The sequence below is a fragment of the Etheostoma cragini genome, chromosome 11, assembly GCF_013103735.1.
Source record: "Etheostoma cragini isolate CJK2018 chromosome 11, CSU_Ecrag_1.0, whole genome shotgun sequence".
Taxonomy (NCBI): domain Eukaryota; kingdom Metazoa; phylum Chordata; class Actinopteri; order Perciformes; family Percidae; genus Etheostoma; species Etheostoma cragini.
The window spans coordinates 25,683,588-25,704,918 of NC_048417.1; the positions used below are offsets into that span (position 1 = coordinate 25,683,588).

The 21,331-nt window shown below is 39.1% G+C and overlaps 1 long non-coding RNA gene across 1 annotated transcript; it reads left to right on the forward strand.

Moving 5' to 3' along the window:
• Positions 1 to 3,081: 3,081 nt before the first annotated feature.
• Positions 3,082 to 19,942, forward strand: LOC117952714. The gene is made up of 3 exons (XR_004658482.1): positions 3,082 to 3,178; positions 9,238 to 9,242; positions 19,923 to 19,942. It is a non-coding gene; the product is annotated as an uncharacterized LOC117952714 (long non-coding RNA).
• The last annotated feature ends 1,389 nt before the right edge of the window (positions 19,943 to 21,331 follow it).

The following is a 21,331-nucleotide window of genomic DNA, read 5'->3' on the forward strand; positions in this document are numbered from 1 at the left end:
TATCAGTGACATGCATTGTATACAAATGAGAGCGCCCTTCCCGCATGGCCTGTCTGAAAGGTGAGCAGCTGCATACCCAATGGCAGATGAGGGCCTCTAATTAGCAACAGAAACCTATTCATCCGTTGGCTGAATTAGACCCATGGTCTGTGCTACCCATGGGCGTAAATCTCATCCAACAGTTGGGGGACGACAATAAACACAACATTTCTGAAGAGCTATTTTTGAAGGGGACACTTAATACAGCCACAGTTATACCTGTGGAGGATATGTGTACACAGAAAAAAGCCTTGAGGTGTGATTTAATTTTTTTTTTAATGTACAGACATTTAATAGTGTCTTTAAAAGTAAAATTAAAGGCATTTAGCATAACGTAAGTCTCCAAATGTCTGCTTAATGGGCAAATTCATAGAAAAAAAGCTGAGGCCCAAAAAACAACAGGGGGCCCCCCACCACCACCACTAACAGGCTAAAACGATGGTTTCTCAGTCAGAACAGCGGGGGACCTATAGCTAAGGGCATCTCTGGTGGAAGCTCACCCCCCCCCCCCCAGGACAAACAGACCTACATAACAGGTTAGCTATTAAAATGTACAGTCATCATGATGTAAGGTTAGCTCACTATCCCACTTATAATCATAAACACAACCAAGCCCCCAGCATTAACTTAGCCTATCCTGCGGGTAACTGGTTCCAACTAGCTACTGCTCCCAATAAACACGGATAACGGTTAAAATAAACCAAGAAAGGCTTCCGCAAAAAAAGCATACAGCTACAGTACTATTCATACTCTTTTCAGACAGCCGCATGACACAAATTTAATTAATTCACTCACTATTCGTGTGTATATGTCTTCTGTTTGAACATGATGATTTCAGAATAGACATGGTAAATTGAATTGTACTGGTATGGTGGTTGCAAGCTTTGACAAAAAGAATCTGGATCTTATTCATACTAGTCGACTAGTCCAAAAGTAGGAAACCTCTTAAGGTATGAAAACTATATTGTGCAAACAGTGAAAGCCATTTTAAATTGTTAGTCACATTTTTAATAACCACATCACAGGGAGAGACATGGTTTGGCATCACTTATAAGATAAGTATCTTTGCATGCAAGTTTGGATATTTGAGTTGGCTGACATTGGCCGCCTTTGTTGATTCATAGCAACAGACGCGCAAGCCGGCTAGCAAGCTAGTTTCAACGTGCTGCTGGCCAATCCAGTGTACCAGGAGAAAACCAGACTGAGACCAGATTTCAGAAAGAGCAGGTGGTGGCAGGCAAGGGCCGGGAGAACACGACAGGGTGGAAGTGAGTCACGGGAGGCTGATATGTACGGATCAGATTGTGGAATTGATGGTTTATTGTTGGTTTTCATGACCGTAATACAAAATGTAAGTAAGTAAAATTATTAACTTGATAATAATTTTAATAATTCAAATAAATTTCACTGCCTAGTATTTCTGATGCTGACTAATCCCGCACATTCCAAGTTAGTTGAGGCCAGAGAGAAAAAGAAGACAAAATAGCAGAACTGGTGGCCTGTTGTGGTCTCTGGAGATGACGTGGTGAGGCACAACTGTACAGTACAGGAGATTTTTTTTTTTTAAATTAATGTCCCTGTCAATATTGTGTTACAGTCAATTACCAACATTATCTCTTACCCCCAAATTAATTTACTGTGTGCGACAGCAACAAAGCTGGCAGTGGTGACCATCTTATGCAACATAAATTAACCCCTCAGGGAAAAAAATACAAGGTTTTATTGGAGCTTGTTTGAAGACATTGAAGTTTTCTCTGTGTTTTTTTCACTTGCAAAGCACAAGGAGCAGACGCTTGAAGGTCAAAATCAATTAAAGCTGCAAGCAGTGTTGGACGGGCCTTTGCTAACCTGCACGCGTCATGCTTACTGGCGGATGCCGTTCCTTGCGAGCGTGCATTTGCGCGGTACTCAGACACTGCAAATCGTCACCAATAAATAGGAAACTCCCTGCTGATACCTCACACAAGACTCTATGTCATATATTTCATTATCTGTCGAAGGGGGCACATCATCACCAATGAAAAAGGACCTCTCTACTGAGTTCAGTGACACATAAGACTGTTCCTTAAATGGGTTACCAGTTATGAAAAGGCAGCTGTTTGAAAGGCTCTCTGACCCTAAATAAACCTGTTTTGTCTTAAAGTCTAAAGCTACATGTGACTCGTAGAAAACCTGCAAAATTAAATGAAAGAAATGCCCCTGTGTTGTTAATTTAACCCTTGTGTTGTCTTCCCATAGACCAACATTTAGTTTTCTGGGTCAAAATTTTAAGGTAAAAGTTATTAAGACACTTTTGTCACTTTTCCCAAAGTTCTTTGTTGAATTTTTTTGGGACAATTTTGTTGTTTTGACCAAGTTTTTGAAGCTTTATCTGACATTTGTTATTTTTGACGTTTTCTAACTCTTTCCGTTTTTTTCTCACTTTTTACAATGTCTTTGTTGATTTTTTTCAGACTTTTTGGTTGTTTTTCCCTACATTTCTGTCACTTTTTTCAATGTTCTTAAATCTTTTTTTCTTTTCTTAAATTGCTATGAAATTAAAACACCCAAATTCAATAAAAATTGTGAACTGATCAGTTATTTAAGTTGTGAGGAGCGTTGTATGGAACCTTCTATGTTGTTTTTTTTTACAATTTGTTTGAAGGAAACCCAAATTTCTGATTTAGAAACTTTTTGAAATTGGGTCAAGTTTGACCCAGAGGACAACAGGAGAGTTGATTATTTTCTTTGGACTTTTCTTTCTTTTCACAATAAAAATATAATAGTAATAATATATACTAGTGCATCAACATAACATGTTGATATAGTTGATTGTGAAACAATAAACATGATGTTGACTTTATACTACATGCAACAGTGTAGCTAATGGTTTACTTTTACTCCTTACACACTAATTGCCTGCTTCATGGCTGGTCATAATATCACATTTAGCATATTAGAAATAATCTTGGTTTTCAGTTAAGGATTTCCCTAGCTGTCTGCTTTATGCTACTGTTGCATTCAAAAGGTATTTGATTGGCTACATATTGAAAACATTCACCAATGAAAAAGGAACCCTCTGCTGAGTTCAGCGACACCTTACAGAAGACTATACCTTAAACGATTCAAATGTTATGAAAGGGTGCGTGGCTTATGCATAGTTTTGAACCAAAAAGAACTGCGAGGCAAAAGTCAGGAAATTTGTTCCTGTGAAGTGTGAGCTCCAAAGTCTGGAGTTTTTTTTTTTTTAACAGATAGTATAACACACCCATACTATCACAGTCATAGTTGTGACAATATGCAGCGCAACAAAAAACTTACCATCTTTTGGAAAGCAAGTGCAACCTTGGTAATGTTGTACATATTACATAGCCATGTGGCTTCTGTAGCCTCCTTCTCCCTCTGCCTGCTTTCCAGCCTTCTTCTCAGCCACCTTTTCTGGCTCTCGGCTGTCTTCCTCTGCCGAGGTTCCCGGCACACCATGTTCATTACCCCAGCTATTACCTCCATAAGCTGGGGGAACAGGCTGTGCCGGGTAACATCTGGGTCCCTGCAAGCATACTGCAGTTACAAAAAACACCACAGGTTTCTTGAAAGACGCCAAGATTCATTCCAAAAGTTGTGGTGAAGGAAGAGGCCACTGGGCCATGTTGTCCACGTCGGCCAGACCCTTCTGGGTGGACAGTTGTTGGACAGGGTCACAAGATCCTGCTACGATCTGCAGTGCCCTTCTACATCCTGCTTTGCCTTGTAATGCCGCACAGTGCCCTGCTATGCCATGACCTACTACAAAGAACTAGTCCAAACTACAATTTTTTGTGACTGTAATTGCCACTTTTCATTTTAACCCCAACCGGTCGTCAGACACCGCCTACCAAGAGCCTGGGTCTGTCCGAGGTTTCTGCCTAAAACAAAGTTTTTCCTCACCACTGTCACACTGTTGGTTGCTCTGGAAGGCCCTACTAAAACTGTTGGGTCCTTCTAAATTATGGAGTGTGGTCTAGACCTACTCTATCTGTAAAGTGGCTCAAGATAATTCTTGTCATAAACTGATACTATTAATAAAATTGAAATTGAATTGAAGGTAATAGATTGCTTACTGTAATTGTTGGCTTGAGACATTTTGAAAGAAGTTGTATTACCTAAAGGGTTTACCTTAGTATCTATTTGTTTATAAAAAAATATTTTATTTGTCATTACATAAAAACAGGACGGTTACCCAACAGGTTAGTTATTTATCTGTCTTGAAAAGCTAAACATGTAGTATTTTCAACCTACTACATCATGTTTTAATTGAAACAAATTCCATATGTTTATTTATTTTAATTTTATACAGGACAAATTGTCAGCAATAGTGTTTTTGCATTTTTGTTTAACAGTTTATGTTGAAGGAGTGTTCCATCCCACGAACACCAGTCACGTTTAGCATTGCAATGTTGGATGCGATGGATAAAGTTGTTCCATCAAATTCCAGCCCTATGGAGAGCACAATTCCACAAAGCTCAAAGGAAATTCACATGCGATCTGTTGGTTGAGGACTTATTTGCTCCCGACGCCCTATAAATTATAAAAGTCCAGACTGTTGATATAGTTCTAAAGGGCTGCTGCTTCCAAGATAAATCGGTCCAAGCAGCATGTTTGTTTTTAAGGCTTTTTGTAACTGTTTGAGGTTTGAATTGTTTGTTCCTTAATAAATTGGAATCATACCCCAATATTTTTATTTGATGGATTTGTTACTGTGTACAAATTATTTTGATAGCAGTGACGGACAGCAACAGCATTTTAGTTTTGTTGTTGTTTGTTAAGTGTGCTTTTTCTAGGTTTGGGCCACTGTTGTGGAGGTGTCTTCCATCCTGACACCTGCCAGTGCTGTTGACGTGAGAGTGCAGGAGGAGGACCCATAGCAAGGCGAAATTGAAGATGAGATCTCCTTTAAGGCACATTTACATCTAGATATACAGTGAGGAAAATAAGTATTTGAACATCCTGCTATTTTGCAAGTTCTCCCACTTTGAAATCATGAAGGGGTCTGAAATTGTCATCGTAGGTGTATGGCCACTGTGAGAGACATAATCTAAAAAAAAAATCCAGATATCCCAATGTAGAGGGTAGGCCACACCAGAACCTTGATATGCTTCTTACAGAGCCACTCCTTGGTTATCCTGGCTGTGTGCTTCGGGTCATTGTCATGTTGGAAGACCCAGCCTCGACCCATGCGACTTCAATGCTCTAACTGAGGGTAAGCGGTTGTTCCCTATAATCTCGAAATACATGGCCCCGGTCATCCTCTCCTTAATGTCCCATGTGCAGAAAAACACCCCCAAAGCATGATGGTACCCCCCCATGCTTCATAGTAGGGAATGTGTTCTCGGGATGGTACTCATCATTCTTCTTCCTCCAAACACGGTTAGTGGAATTAGGACCAAAAAGTTCTATTTTGGTCTCATCAGACCACATAACTTTCTCCCATGACTGCTCTTGATCATCCAAATGGTAATTCGCAAACTTAAGACGGGCCTTGACATGAGCTGGTTTAAGCAGGGGAACCTTCCGTGCCATGCATGATTTCAAACCATGACGTCTTAGTGTATTACCAACAGTAACCTTGGAAACAGTGGTACCAGCTCTTTTCGGGTCATTGACCAGCTCCTCCCGTGTAGTTCTGGGCTGATTTCTAACCTTTCTTAGGATCATTGGGACCCCACAAGGTGAGATCTTGCATGGAACACCAGTCCGAGGGAGATTGACAGTCATGTTTAGCTTCTTCCATTTTCTAATGATTGCTCCAACAGTGGACCTTTTTTCCCCAAGCCACTTTGCAATTTTCCCGTAGCCCTTTCCAGCCTTGTGGTGGTGTACAATTTCGTCTCTAGTGTCTTTGGACAGCTCTTCGGTCTCGGCCATGTTAGTAGTTGGATTCTTACTGATTTTATGGGGTGGACAGGTGTCTTTATGCAGCTAACGACCTCAAACAGGTGCATCTAATTTAGGATAATAAATGGAGTGGAGGTGGACATTTTGAAGGCAGACTAACAGGTCTTTGAGGGTCAGAATTGTAAGTGATAGACAGGTGTTCAAATACTTATTTGCAGCTGTATCATACAAATAAGTAGTTAAAAAATCATACATTGTGATTTCTGGATTTTTTTTTTATAGATTATGTCTCTCACAGTGCACCTGCGATGACAATTTCAGACCCCTCCATGATTTCTAAGTGGGAGAACTTGCAAAATAGCAGGGTGTTCAAATCCTTATTTTCCTCACTGTAAATGAGCTCTAATCGAGACAAAAGTGGTTTTCTCATACTTCTCAAATGTCTCTCCTTAGAATTAAGTATTACATTAAGCACTGTGCAAGTTCTCTAAATTCTCTCACAGCTGTCTTTTTTCTGATCTCAATTAAGAGAAAAATGAGACATACTGTGCCGCTTTCAAATATGTCTTAATTTGATCTCAGTTATAGCTCAGTGAGAAATATAAATGGTTCCGTCTCTCACTACTCACTATTTGAGTTCTCAGATTATCTTACAGTTGTCTCTTTGTGTGTTGTGTCCTTGAAATTTGTCTCTTCTGCACAGTCCTCACTCAAAACTTCTCAAATCCCTCATTGAACAAATTTCCATCATCATATGTCCAATCCCCCATATAAGTGAGAGCTTCCTCAAATAATTGAGATGGATCATACTCGCATTGCCATGTAGTTCAGTTGTTAGGTCATCAGGAGGATCTCGGAAGGCTGATCTGGAAGATGGTTCTTTATTTTCTTTGATAACATTTAACAGTTGAAATACTCTCTTGTGCCACGCTACCTTGTGCTGGTAATAAAATAGAATAAAAATCATTTAGGGTAAAAAAACAACATCTTGTCACAACATGTAAATGTGCTGTATTTCCAGTCTTAACAACTGCTCAAAGCGCTTTTTACATCTACAGGAAACATTCACACACATTCATACACTGTGGCCAGGGCTGCCGTACAAGGTGCCACCTGCTCATCAGATATACACTCACACACATTCACACTCCGATGCGCAGCACCGGGGGCAACTCGGGGTTCAGTGTCTTGCCCAAGGACACTTCGACAATGACTGCAGGGGCGGGGATCGAACCACCAACCTTCCGATTGGCAGGCAACCGCTCTACCACTGAGCCACAGCCGCCCCGCAACACAAAACCTATATCGTCTCAACCTGTACATCACTTTCCTACACTCAGATTATTTTGTCATATTTTAGCAGGATCTGCTCAGTGACAAAATATACAGTACATCATTACAGACAGACTGACAGAGAGGGTGTGTGTACCTGGCAGGTGGTGAGAGGCTTGATGTCCGAGAGTGAGTTTGGTACATCCTGCATGGACACCTTGAAGTTGGGCGTGTTCCCCCTGAAGTGCAGCGTTTTGGGTTCCTCCAGGACGCACCCCTCCCTGCTATGTTCCGCTGCTGCTACCTACTGACAAAGAAAAGAGGATGAGTGATCAGTGGTTCACACCTTTTTTCTAGATCAATACTAGTCTCAATTATTTTAAATTACATTTTTAATCAATTAGGAAAGAACAGATTTTGGGTGAGAAACCTTCTTGCAAGAAACTCAAAAGATAAAAAAGAAAAAGAGAGGTAGAAGAGAAAGCTATTTTGCCATGCTTAGTCTGACCAACTGTTGACTGCATTCTCTCTACCGATCTATCTATTTAGGGCCTGTGATTCTGTTATAAGATATATTCGATGTACTATATTCAACTGCTTGGCTGTGTAGCAATATAGGGGTGATTGTCACACTCTGTTCTCATAAAAGTTTATGCAAGCATTTCACAGGATGTTCTTTTTGTTGAAACATGTATCTCACGTTCTTTTGTTGAAACATGTATCTCACGTTCTTTTATTGAAACATGTATCTCACTAAACCACAAGGACGAAGGCCCAAACGGTTAGGACTGACTCACACACTCACACACTATTCTGTTTGTATCAACCTATAAATAAAGGAACAAGGAACTGTGTCGGCGCGACTCTCTTGGGTGTTCAGCCGAGCAGGGTGCCCTTTGTACAAACTAGCTTGCTGTCCCGTGTCATCTCTTGAGCCATCTTGAACGTGAAGAGAGAAATCTCTTCACAGATTCTTAATCAGAACTAATTGTGTTCATTTTGACACTCCAATACTATATAAATACAGACCCTAGTTGATGGAATATACAGTGGAACTTTTTGTAAAAGTAAAACTCTATATTATGATGACGTGTTTATACAATTATATTCTATATATTATATTCTATATTATATTTTATCTATTAATTAATTAAGTAATATCCCGAAAATGCATTTTGTGTTTACTGAACAGCAGAGGGAAACAGTGACACTACGGTCATTTTAACAATAATAGCAATGACTGGTACCAGAAATAATATAGAGCTGTTTTATTAATAGTTGGCTACTGCACTGTTATGTAACAAATTTTAAATCTTAATTCAAACTACAAAATAAATATTAACATCATATTCTTTAAGTACCAAAAGTATTGATCATTGATGATCAATTGATCACCAAAATGTAAATTTAATGTAAGTTTTGTAAGTTTCATTTGAATTACTAACTCATAAACATGTCAGGACGTGAAATTCTAGGGTGTGGCAATTCTTGAAAACCATGATTTGATTTGACTTTTGATTTAAAAAAGATGGAGGTCACAATTTGATTAAATTTGTTTAGTTGACTGGAGTCGCCCTCCTATTTTTGCTCCACATTAAATATCTGATGAAATTTCAGATCTGCAAGTTCGTAACATATTGTGTTACGAGTCAGTATGTTGTGAGCAGATTTTCTGCAAAAGCTAACCCAAGAATAGGGATGCTATCATGGTTAACGATCTTTAAATTATTTTAATCTTGGGGATTTTACAGGTTATGAAACTAACAATCAATGAGGGAAATCATTTTTTGGGATTTTTGCTCATTTTGATAATATTCTCGCCTCAAAGATATGACGTGAATTAGGTGGAAATAGTGTCTACTTAGTGTTAATGATCACCGAGGTACATCACTCTACGGAGGCCATACACCCAGCCCATCACTGTATGACCTCAAAACCTCTGGTCCATCACCTGGTGGAGGCCATACACTCAGTCCATTACTGTACAGCCTCAACACCTCTGGTCCATCACCTGGTGGAGTCCATGCAGCCAGCCCGCAAAAAAATGCATGGACACCATGGGAGGATTGTAAGGGGGAGTTAGAAAGAATCCTACAGGAAAAGAGAAGGATTGATGAAGGCATCTGGAAAATAGGCAAGTCATTTCTGCTAATTCATTCATGATGTAATTGTTCTGTAGCTATATTAGTGATTGGGCCTTTAACACATAAAACACTTTTTAAGAACTTCTAGAAAAAAGGCAGAAAAGTGTGTTGTGGCGTTAAAAAGACAGTATAAATGGTACGGGAAGGTTTATAAACTAAGCTTATGTATTGCACATAATCCTTGATATTGTTAGCAAATTAGAAATACTCAACAATTAAATTATAGCAATAATATATTATAGTATGAACATAATTAAAAAGCACAACAATTCATTTTATTAATTATTATTGTGATATTTTGATGATAAAGGTAAAGTGAAAATGGACTAAAGGTGATCAAATTAATCTGAACTGGTACAATTAAGTAATATCCATTTTCACTCTTTTTTCCTCAATATTAACATATATTAAGAGCAGCAGTAATAGTTGTGAGTTCTTGTTCATCTTCTTGGGCGGGCCACCAAAGTAAAGCCTTTGTAGGGGACACACTAGTTATTGGTGGGTTACTTAGTCTTGGGATATATTAAAACATGTCCACATGTTTGGCCTCACATAGACATTCTTCAGGCCATGCAGAAAGACATGACACCACACGAACAAGCTACTGTATAGGCATCTGTTGGTCCCATAAGTGCAATAACCATCAACTGTGGAAAAGGGGAATACTCAGGTATATATCAATGGAAGATAGATGTATAGAATTAACACAGAACATCAGCTGTAATTATTATAATCAAGGCTTGACAAAAAATGAAATGGAAATGTTTTCTTGTGACCGGAATTTCAAGATTTTTTAAAATAAATTTTAAATTATGGTGTCAGCCTTGGTTTAATTAATGATCCCTCAAGTGTTCTTTCTATATGCCTCCCACAGACATATTGTAAAGGGTCTCTCTCTCGCTCTCTCTCTCTCTCTAACTATTTGTTTTATTGTGGTGTTGTAGCCTATGCAAGGTTATTTAGGCACGTTTCAATTATGTTCATTTTATTTCATTAATTGCCTGCCATTAAAGCCCTTTAACAATTTTAAAGAGTTGCTTGGTATTTTCTCACTCCTGGATTGTGTGTACTATTTTTCCCTTTTAGATCCAGGCCAGGTCAGAGAGCTTCAGACTCTCTGCAACTTAATAGGAGAGAGATATTGTGGCAGGCCAGCTTCACCATCAGGCAGGAGCAGCAGCAGGAGCTGTTTCCTGGGAGCGGCATATTCATCTCATCATTTCCCCTTGCTGCCATGAATCATGTATCAAAACCAAAATGCATGCGTCTGTTTCATGCACTTTTTGATCATTTCTTCACTGTTGAAGAAATGATCTGACTTTATTATCCCCTGCAGGGGGTCTGCTTCATTCCCTGTAATGTCTTGCAAAGCAGATCATTTAGGGAACAAATTACTGAGCCAGAGCCTGTCCTATGTGGACCGCTATCTCTCTCTCTCACCCCTTTTTTATTTTTCTTATTATTTTCATGGTAATATGTTAACATAGTTAGTAGTAGTAGTAGGCAACGGGACCTCCACACCGGTAATGACCATGGCAAATTCATATGCGGTAGTCTACTGTTGGCAATGGCACCGATCGAGTCAGAATGAACACCATCAACAACAACAACAAACACAAATCTTATTGGCTACTCGCATTATCACCTCCGGTTCAACCTCGGAGTTGGTACATTACATTCCCGGTTGTTGTCTTTGTAAATTTGTCTTGGTGTTTGTATAAGTATGTGTTTCTTGGTAATTTGTTTTCTGAAATTTAAATTTGTTTTGGGACTTGCAAATGTGTTTTGGTAATGTAAATTTGTTTTATGATATGAAAAAATATTTTCTAAAATGTAAATTTGTCTCAAGGTTTGTAAAAGTATTTCAGATTTTGTAATGTTGGTTTGCACCTCCAGGCCACCATACTGTTCATGTGAGCCAAACAATGTTTTTCCACATACCCCGCGTTCCACGTGCTGGTCAGTGTTTTATTTTTTTCAATCTGGAAGTGTTGTACTCTATTGTACTTGTGATGTCCCCACACTTTACCACCTACATCTGAGGAGTAAGCCTAGTTGGTACAAGTGTGCCTTACTATAGTTGGCATGCTAACCAAACCCTGTTATCTATTCATGTTGGTTTGCACCTCCAGGCCAACGTACTTTTCATGTGTGAGCCTAAGATTATTGTTCCATATACCCCACGTTCCACTTGCTGGTCAGTATTTTTTGTCTGGAAATGTGGTACTGGTGTTACACAAATAAATGGTGTTAACACAAATAAAGTTTTCAACTTTTCAAAATTGGTTATTGTTTTTACAGTAACTTCTAATTACTAAAGATAATTAATTAAATTGCATTCTTAATTTGTTCTCGTATTTCTGGTAGGTATATAATATACCTCAGATATCATTCTCAAATATAGCTTCAGTAAGACATTAAAGAGAAATAATTAAGAGATGAAACAGACATTAGATACACTATAATAAGATCTCTTTTACTTCTCAGATTTGTCTCATAAAAGTCTTAGATTCATCTCATGTTATTCTATTTGATTCTCCTTCAAATAACCAAGACATAATTGAGATCATGGATGTACAATTATGAGATCTCTGTTTATCCCACTTCTCAAGTATGGCTCAAATGGTTTTCTCAATTTAACCTTCTTTTGTCTTACTGGTGTCTTGTCTCTTTTTAACTTATGTCTTGCTCCTAATGGACCCTTAGGAGAAGTAACTCAGAAACAAATGATCACAGAATGATATGAATATGAGAAGCCAAGAATGATATAAATATGATAAACTCAAATTCAGCTCAAGAGATGAGATTGAAAGACAGATGAGCAACACATTTTTCCCATGGGGAGGTAGGAGTCTGGTGATTTGTATGAAGTCCCACAATGTTTATTTATTTTGAATTGAGAAACCCAACTATTTCATTGTCATCGCTAATGCACTGTAAATTAAAATTTAAAACAACTACAGATATGAGATCTCTATCAAACTTAACATATCTCAAAGTTCATTCACGATATTAGTAGACAAGCCACAGATTGGCAGCCTTCAGTTCAGTGTGGATCATCATGGCTTTGATTGTTTGTACAAACCGAAAAACATGTAATCATTCTTTTCTTTTCACTTTTATCATCTTATTTACAATAGGGTGAAACAAATATAATTTAGTTAGGCCACAAAAAACTTCAATAAGAAGTTAGAAGCTCATACCCTCAAAAAGCAAAATTAAAGACTGCTTATTTATTTTGCATGTTTTTATTTTGAATGAAATATACATGATTTGGTTACAATTTTTTTATACAGGGAACACCAATGGCTGTGCTGTCTGCAAGGGCTTCAATTTGCAGGGCTGCAGAAGTGGCTGCGCTGGACTCAGTAAGTGTCCCACATATCAATTGATTGAGGAACATAATAAAGACCTTTTGTGATGATGGAAGTTGGTTGCTGCATATGTTTTTCCTTATTGGTTTCCCTACACGGCGCACTGGATCCAAGAAAGATTAGGGCAATGCTCAAAAAACCATCAAGGGGCAATGCTAATCCTACTGCTTGCATGTGTTCAGAAAAGTTGCAGTCCTCAGTTGTTGCTGGGACTGAAGTCAGGGCTGCATCATTTCCTTTAGATTGTAATGCGCTGAGGGCATGTATTGTTGCGTTTGTGATCAAACATAGGATTGCTCCTGTTTGTACATGACAAAAGTCAGATGTTGATGAAATATGTGCAGAAGGGATGAAGATGAATGCCTATATAACAAAATCAATCCAGGAAAGTGGTAAACGGAAGGAAATGTGTAAGTTGATCAAACAACACATTGTGTTTGGCAGGAGCTCTAAAGTTCATATTGGAAAGCCAGAGTATAGAGATTGTAGGTTCTTCACTTCACTTCACAGCCTACTACCCCTCCTGGGGCATAGGCCGCCGACAAGGGTTCTCCAGGCACTCCGGTCCTGTGCAATTTTCTCTAGTTGGCCCCAAGAGTGGCCTGTTCTCTTGACGTCCGCGTTGAGGTCTCGACGCCAGGTGTTTCGGGGTCGACCCCTTTTTCTCTTCCCCTGAGGGTTCCAGGAAAGAGATTGCCGGGTGATGTTTGAAGCCGGCTTGCGGAGAATATGCCCTAGCCATCCCCAGCGCCTTTGGATGATCTCTTCATCTGTCAGTTGTTGATTTGTTCGTTGCCACAGTTCTTGGTTGCTGATGGTATCGGGCCATCGGATCTGTAAAATGCGCCGCAGAAATGTGTTGATAAATGTCTGGATTGTAGGTTCAATTCAATTCAATTTTTATAGCACTGAATAACAACGACAGTTATCTCATTGGGCTTTTCATAAAAACGCAGGTCTAGACCGTACTCTGTGATGTTATTTACAGAAACCCAACAATTCTTACCAAGTGCAAGCTCTAGGCGTCTGAGGCAAGGACAACTTCCTTTTAGGAAGCAGAAACCTCAAGCAGAACCATGGCTCAGGGTGGGCGAACATCTGCCTCAACCGGTCAGCGTGAGAGAAAGAGAGAGAGAAAGAGAGAGACAAAGAGAGAAAGAAGAGAGAGACATACAGACAGTTTAAGAAAGTTTCGAGTGAGTTAGGAACTTGTGAGGGAGTGGCGAAAAGGTAACTTTTACTAAAGTGAAGAAAACAACGGAAGCTAATCGTGGGGCGAAGGCAAGGCCAGAGCTGGAGGAACGAGTCCACATGGGTCCACATTGGGGCTTGAACAACGTGCTGACGGGACTGAGGCTTTTTTAACGGTATTTACTAATCCAAGCCTAGTAGTTGGTCTGTGTGCTATTGCGTAGTTAAATAAGTGTTAATGAGTTACGTTAAGATAATGGGCCCCTACCATATTCAGATTGTGTGTGCTGTCATATAGCTAGTTAAATAACTGTTAATGTGTTACCGTTAACATAATGGACACCCACCGTATAAATGCAACTATAGTCCAGTGTTACATATATGTTAAAATACGGTACTTTATCATTCCAATATGCATCTTGAACACTGCATTTGCACTATTGGGTCTATTGCCAATAAAACTGATTCTGATTACTGTATGTTTTGTAATTTTTTTATATTGTATATTAAAGTTTTAAATCGTATCAACTTTGTCTCTTCATTAATTCCTGCTACGTTTAAAGGGATAGTCTAATTGGTATCATGGTTGTTAAAGTTTTTTAAAGGTTAGAGAAGTATTAAAAAGACTGTTCGGGTAACGTTCGCTAAAGGTTGCAACGTTAAGATAATGTTTGGGGAACGTTTGCTAAAGTTTGCAAAGTTAAGATAACGTTCTGGGAACGTTCCCCTAACGATGTAACCAAAAACAAAGGTTTTCAAATTTGTAGGGGGTAATGTGAGTAGAAGACTGCAGTTTAGTCCTCTTTGTAAGAAAGTTGCACAAGCTCTGTGCACACAGTTGAATGTAGAGTCAGTGAAAGTTAATAGTATCTACAAACGTTGGTGAGTTAGGGCCTCCATGGTGTAATGATAAAATAGTTGGTGATGGAAGCTGTTTCTTTAGAGCAGTTAGTCAAGCTGAGAGTGGCACCCAGAGTTATCAGAAAGAAATTAGACCTTCTGTGGTTAAGCAGTTGGAAAGAAATGGTGTGTTGCATGAGGGAATGTTGAGAATTGAGTATTCATCAATGGCAAAATACCTGAGCATTTCTAAAATGCACTTAGTTGGGCAACAGGAATTGAGATTCAGGCAACAGCGGATTGTTGAGGAGTAAATACAGGGCTGCCAACTCTCACGCATTGGCCGTGAGACACACGCTTTTGACTGGTTTCACACGCTCACACGCCACACCCCCGATTTCTCACGCTGAAGTGTCACCCCGGTCGGTCAAATTTCTGAAGATGAGTTTATCCATGCTTCTACCTGTTGAGCCACTCGTGATCGACTAGTTGTGCTTTCAGAGACCGTGTGGGGGTTCAAGAGCGTTCCCTGACTGTGGAAGTTTCAAAATGTCGCAAACTGAGAACATTTTTTTTACGAGCCATCCCATGTGCATTTCCCTGGCTTCAGGTATGTGCTCTGAGTATCACAGACCGTCCGTCGCTTTGTGACCACTCTCTCTGTGAAAATAGAGGTGAGCAGCGCGGCTAATGTAGCAACTTCAGTTCATGTTAGTGGACTCGCTCTGCTGTGGGCAGTGACGCGTTGCATCCGTGCAGACCTCAGATGATGAGGAGCGTACAGCCTCCTCTCAACTTTGTCAGAGACCAGAGACCCAAATGGGCCTCTTTGTCTGTCAGACGGTCTGAATGAGATCCCCCATATCAGCAGAGCAATGACATGCACAGCAGACTATATTACAACTCTCCAAATCCCGGACAACAGAGATGGGAGGAGTTACTGTATATTTTGAATGTGCACAAAGTTGTAAATATGAGCAAAAATCTGATGAAACACATCTGAGCTATACTATACTATATATACAAAACTATAGATACTATACTATATATACTATACTGCCACGTTGGGCCAGTATTGTGCTTCTCTAACCTCGGTGCATCTCTAAATGAAACTGTAAATAATTAATTTGATGTTTTATAAACTGAACAAATAATCTTTATTTTCCCAAAAAGTAAATACAGTAAGTGGGGCCCAGAGGATGAGGGCCAAACATTACTGAACATTGGCACAAAGGTTAAGAATCTATGTAACTCAATGGTTCTTATTCTTTAGAATTTCAGTGGTATTAGTTAATCCCTCAACATTAATTTAACTTTGGGTCCCTGTTCCCTACACCAGGCAGGGACCCCTGGACCGGTTCACCACAGACCCAAATCTTCTCAGCTGTTGCTGACATATGCTACTGTCTCTTCATGTGGCTCAATATGTTTGGCACATTGTCTGGGTCAGTTCTTATATCCTAAGAAGTTAATAATGTAAATAATGTAAATGCTAAATGCCTTAATACCTGTTGATACTACAACATCACAAAGTCTCCTAACCCTACAGTTTTGCACATATCATGTAAGACTTGATTTCTACATTTTTTTGCAAAAAAACTCTCCAGAAAGTGCCATTTAATGGTTTATTTTTCAATTTCTTTTCCTGGGGGGGCATACCCCCATACCCCCCTAGGGAGAGGCCCATCCCTCCACATATAACAAATCCCATTTGGAAAATGGCAGGGCAATTTGATTATGTTATGGAGCAACTTGCAAAAATTTAAAATTTGCAAAAAATGTTGAGTTTATCTTTTTTGGTCTGCACAGTAAGGAGCTTGAACAAATTGTTTCAAATGTGTTTATAGCTTTACGGAAAGGAAAATCCGGTGCAAAATCTCAAAAGGTTAGTGATGACGTGTTGAACAATGAGGAATCTTTAAAGAAATTGTTGGAGTTTGATGATGGCTTCCGTTTCCTGAAACAAATTAGAGGTACCCCAGCTTTTTGACAGGGAGCACAGCGTGACCCGTTGGCTTGTGTTCGTCAGCTCGGTGGAAAAGTCTTCTTAATAGTATTTTGTAACAGGAAGGTAGAATGCAGACAGTTGAGGATTTAGAATGGGCAAACCGATGTGAGCTTTAAGGTCGTAATCCTGCCACTGCAGCAAAAATGTTTGATTTTAGCTGGCATTGTTTTTTGAGGGAAGTGCTGATGTCTCCATCACATCGAATTGACAAAATAAAGAACTACTTTTATAGGGTGGAACATTCAAAGCAACATTAAAAAATTGTAAAAAGAATAAAACTTTAAATTTTCCCATGCCAGCGTCTGCTCGAACATTTATATGGCGTAGCATCATTGACAACAAGAGCAGAAAAATGTGCACGGTTGATACAGCTCATAGGATGGCAGATTGTGCATGCATGAAACAGGGGCAGGAACAACTTCTGAAAATGGAGAAAGAGAAAGCATCAGCGATTTTGACAGCAATTAAGAGGCTCTATCAGTTGAGCATGTTGAGCATGAGGTTAATGAGGTGTGGATTAATCAATATAGCAAACCACTGTTAAAATGCTAGAATGCTAATATTGACATCTAATATGTTGTTGATGCATATGCATGTGTAGTTTATATTATTTCTTATATTTCAAAGGCAGAAGAAGAGATGGGACTGTTGTTAGGCAATGCACATTGGGAAGCAGCTAACGAAGGAAATTCAAGTGCAAGAGATGCATTGGGGCGGCTGTGGCTCAGTGGTAGAGAGGTTGCCTGCCAATCGGAAGGTTGGTGGTTCAATCCCTGCCCCTGCAGTCATTGTCGAAGTGTCCTTGGGCAAGACACTGAACCCCAAGTTGAAAAATGTAGGTAGTGTGTATTTACACAACAGAAATGTGTGTGCTCAAGAGGCTGTATATAGGTTAACAAATATGCATCTAAATTAATGTTCAAGGAAAGTTTTGTTTGTACCAGTATGAAAATGAATATACCTTTAAGTGTGTTAAAACAAAGGCATCATCATCTGTGATGATGCCTTTGTTTTAATACAAAATATATGTGGATGACTAGTTTTGTGGATAGGTATGAGTATAGGTCAAAAGATGCTTGTTTTAATGACGTGTATGGCAATGTTTGCATCAGAGTACCGTGTTTTGTCTAAAAACGAAAGGTCTGTAAACAGGATAAACTTGATAATGATTGTGGTTTTATCATGAAAAGAACACTTACACAACCTGCAGTTGTTTGTTGTGTGCGGTTTTCTGAGGCAAAGAACCGAGTCGTTTTATCAAAGTTTTCTGCAATTGTTTCTGCCGTATCGTGAAGATGTGCACTTAAAACCAAGAGGTTTTGAGAAGTATGAGCATTTTTCTAGCAGTGGTCGTGAGATTAGGGGATGGATTGTTACATTTGGTCAAGTCAGTTGTTGACTTAAATAGAAGCAAATCTGAAATTGATGCAGATGAGTTGGATGATATCCTTAATGCAGTTGATACGGATGGTGTTTGAGAAGATGCCTGGTGTGAGGTGTGCCCAGAGCAATAATTGGAACATTTAGAGTGTAAACAGCTGATTGAAGATGAAATTCAGATGTTGGATGAAGAGACATAAAAAATATTTCTGATTAAGGAGTGAAGTTGCACATTTTGAAAATAACATGTGCAGAAGGGATGGTCTGGCGTTACTTCGATCTCTGAATGAGACACAGAGGTGTATTTTTTAATCAGATTAGACAGTGGTGTTTAGATAAGGTTATGGGGAAAAAGCCAGACCCATTACGTGTTTTCATTACAGGTGTTGCAAGGACAGGAAAGAGCCATTTAATAAAGGCTATTCAGTATGAGGCAATGAGGGTACTGGACAATACTTGTGTTGTGTTAACTGCGCCTACAGGGATAGCTGCGAACAATTTACATGCAGCTTCTATCCAGAACACATTTAACATTTAAAGATGTACGCTTACAGTACACGCCTTTGCATGAAGAAAAGGTCAATTCCTTAAGTGCTAAATATAGTAGCTTGCGGATTTTAATAATTAACAAAATCTCCATGGTTGATCATAAAATATTGGCTTGTATACATTTTAGGTTACGACTGATTAAACACTCTGATTCCACATTTGGGAATGTTATTGCAGTTGCTGTTGGAGTTTTTTTTACAATTGCCTCCAGTGAAGGAAAAACCCCTGTATGTAGATGATGTAGGTGTTGATTTGTGGTCTAGCCTGTTTAGCGTTGTCAAGTTAATAACTGTCGTTTGGCAAAAAGATCATATGTCTTCATAGTTGTTGAACAGAGCAAGAACTCGTTCAAAAGGGACCCCAATGCTGGACAGTGAAATTAAGATACTGAAACATTGTGAGACCGGTGAAGTTAGCTCAGCTTTACACATATTACCTACAAATAAGCAAGCAAATGAGCACAATATTAAGCAGCTACTCCACACTTCAAAAAGATGTTGAGATAGATGCTTAAGATTTTGTTAATAGTAAGAAAACAAGCTAACTTGAGTTACTGAAGGGGCATCATGCAAAAGCATACAATACATGTTGGCTGAAACACTGCTTTTAGGCAAAGATGCCTGTGTTATGTTGTGTAAAAATATAGAAGTAATGGATGGTCTGGTTAATGGGGTATGTGGCACAGTAACATATATAGTTTATCCCAACAATGATAAAAAATTTTCTTAAAAGGTGTACATAAAATTTGTTGATGATCATATTGGTGCACAAAGGAGGAAATGCTGTGCAAATGCTTCAGGAGTTGTAATGGGATCTACAGGTATTTAGGCAGAAGAGGAGCGGGTTACTAATAAAGGTGGATTGCAATTTCCTTTGAAATTTGCTTTGAGGACTTACTGTTGATAAGGCTGTAGTGTCCCTTCAAAAAGTATTTTCTGCAGGACAGGCATATGTGGCATTAAGTCGTGTCAGAAGTTTGTCAGGGTTGGTGATTCAGGATTTCGAAGAGAAAGCCATATACTGCAACCAAAACATTAAAGACGCAATACAGAGTATGCTTCCCTTCTTGGTTGATAATATTACAGGGCACAAATTCAATACACATACTTTAACTGTGTTTTTGATGAATGTGCAGAGTTTGGCAGGGCATGTAGCAGATGTAGCATTATGTACACAGCATTTGCAGCTTAACAGTATTGCTGTAACAGAAACATGGCTATCTGCTGCTTCCTCATATTAAAATGTAAAGATTGACGGCTACAGTTTCCATAGCGGGTCAAACCATCACCAATGAAGGCAAGGAAAGGCAGCTTTATTTGTAGAGCACATTTCAGCAACAGGGCAATTCAAACAGTTTTACACAAAATCAGTTAAAAAACAGTACAAAAATAAAAATGATAAAATACATGAAAAACGTTTAAAAATATAAACGTTAAGGCACATAAAACAAGAATAAAAAAGTTACAGTGCGGCATAAGAAATTAAACATTAAAGAACTGAACAGTCATTTAAAGAAAGGCAACATCAAAAAGAAAGGTCTTCAGCCTTGATTTAAAAGAACTGAGAGAAGCAGCAGATCTGCAGGTTTCTGGGAGTTTGTTCCAGATATGAGGAGCATAGAAACTGAACGTTGCTTCCCCCTGTTTAGTTTTAACTCTGGGGACAGAAAGCAGACCTGTCCCAGATGACCTGAGAGGTCTGGGTGGTTCATAGTGTAGTAGCAGATCAGAAATGTATGTCTCTTGGTCCTAGTGAGAACTCGATCAGCAGCGTTCTGAATCAGCTGCAGCTGTCTGATTGATTTTTTAGGGAAACCTGTAAAGACCCCGCTACAGTAGTCAAGTCTACTGACGATGAAAGGATGGACAAGTTTTTCCAAATCCTGTTGACACATAAGTATTTTAACCCTGATATATTCTTAAAGTGATAACAGGCTGACTTTATAATTGTCTTAATGTGGCTGTTAAAATTCAGGTCAGAGTCCATGACTACACCAAGATTTATAATTTCTTTTGCTGTTTTCAACATTGATGTTTAAAGCTGAGCGCAGACTTTTAATTGTTCCTCTTTTGCTTCATAAACAACCACCTGACTTTTTCCTTCATTTAATTTCAGAAAGTTCTGGCACAACCAGCCGTTAATTTGTTCAATGCACTTAGTCAGTTTTAGTATTGGATTATAGTCCCCGGGCAATAAGGTTATGTCAATTTGTGTGTTGTCCGCATAACTATGATAACTTATTTTGTTGTTTTCCATAATCTGAGCCAGTGGAAGCATGTAGATGTTAAACAGAAGAGGCCCCAGAATGGAGCCTTGGTGAACTCCGCACGTCATATTTGTATGTTCTGATGTATAATTATCTATTAACACAAAGTAATCCCTATTCTGTAGGTAGGATTCAAACCAGTTAAGTACTAAGCCAGAAAGTCTAACCCAGTTTTCCAATCGGTCTAGTAATAAGTCATGGTCAACCTTGTCAAATGCAGCACTGAGATTTTTTAAAATCTGTTTATTGATCCCCAATGGGGAAATTACAACTTACACTCTGTGTCCAAACTTTGTTAGTTAACACACACAGTCCTGAACTACACACACACACGATCTATACATGCACTAATGGAGAGATGTGAGAGTGTGTGGGCTGCCAGCTGAACCAGCGCCCTGAGCGGTTGGGGGGGGGG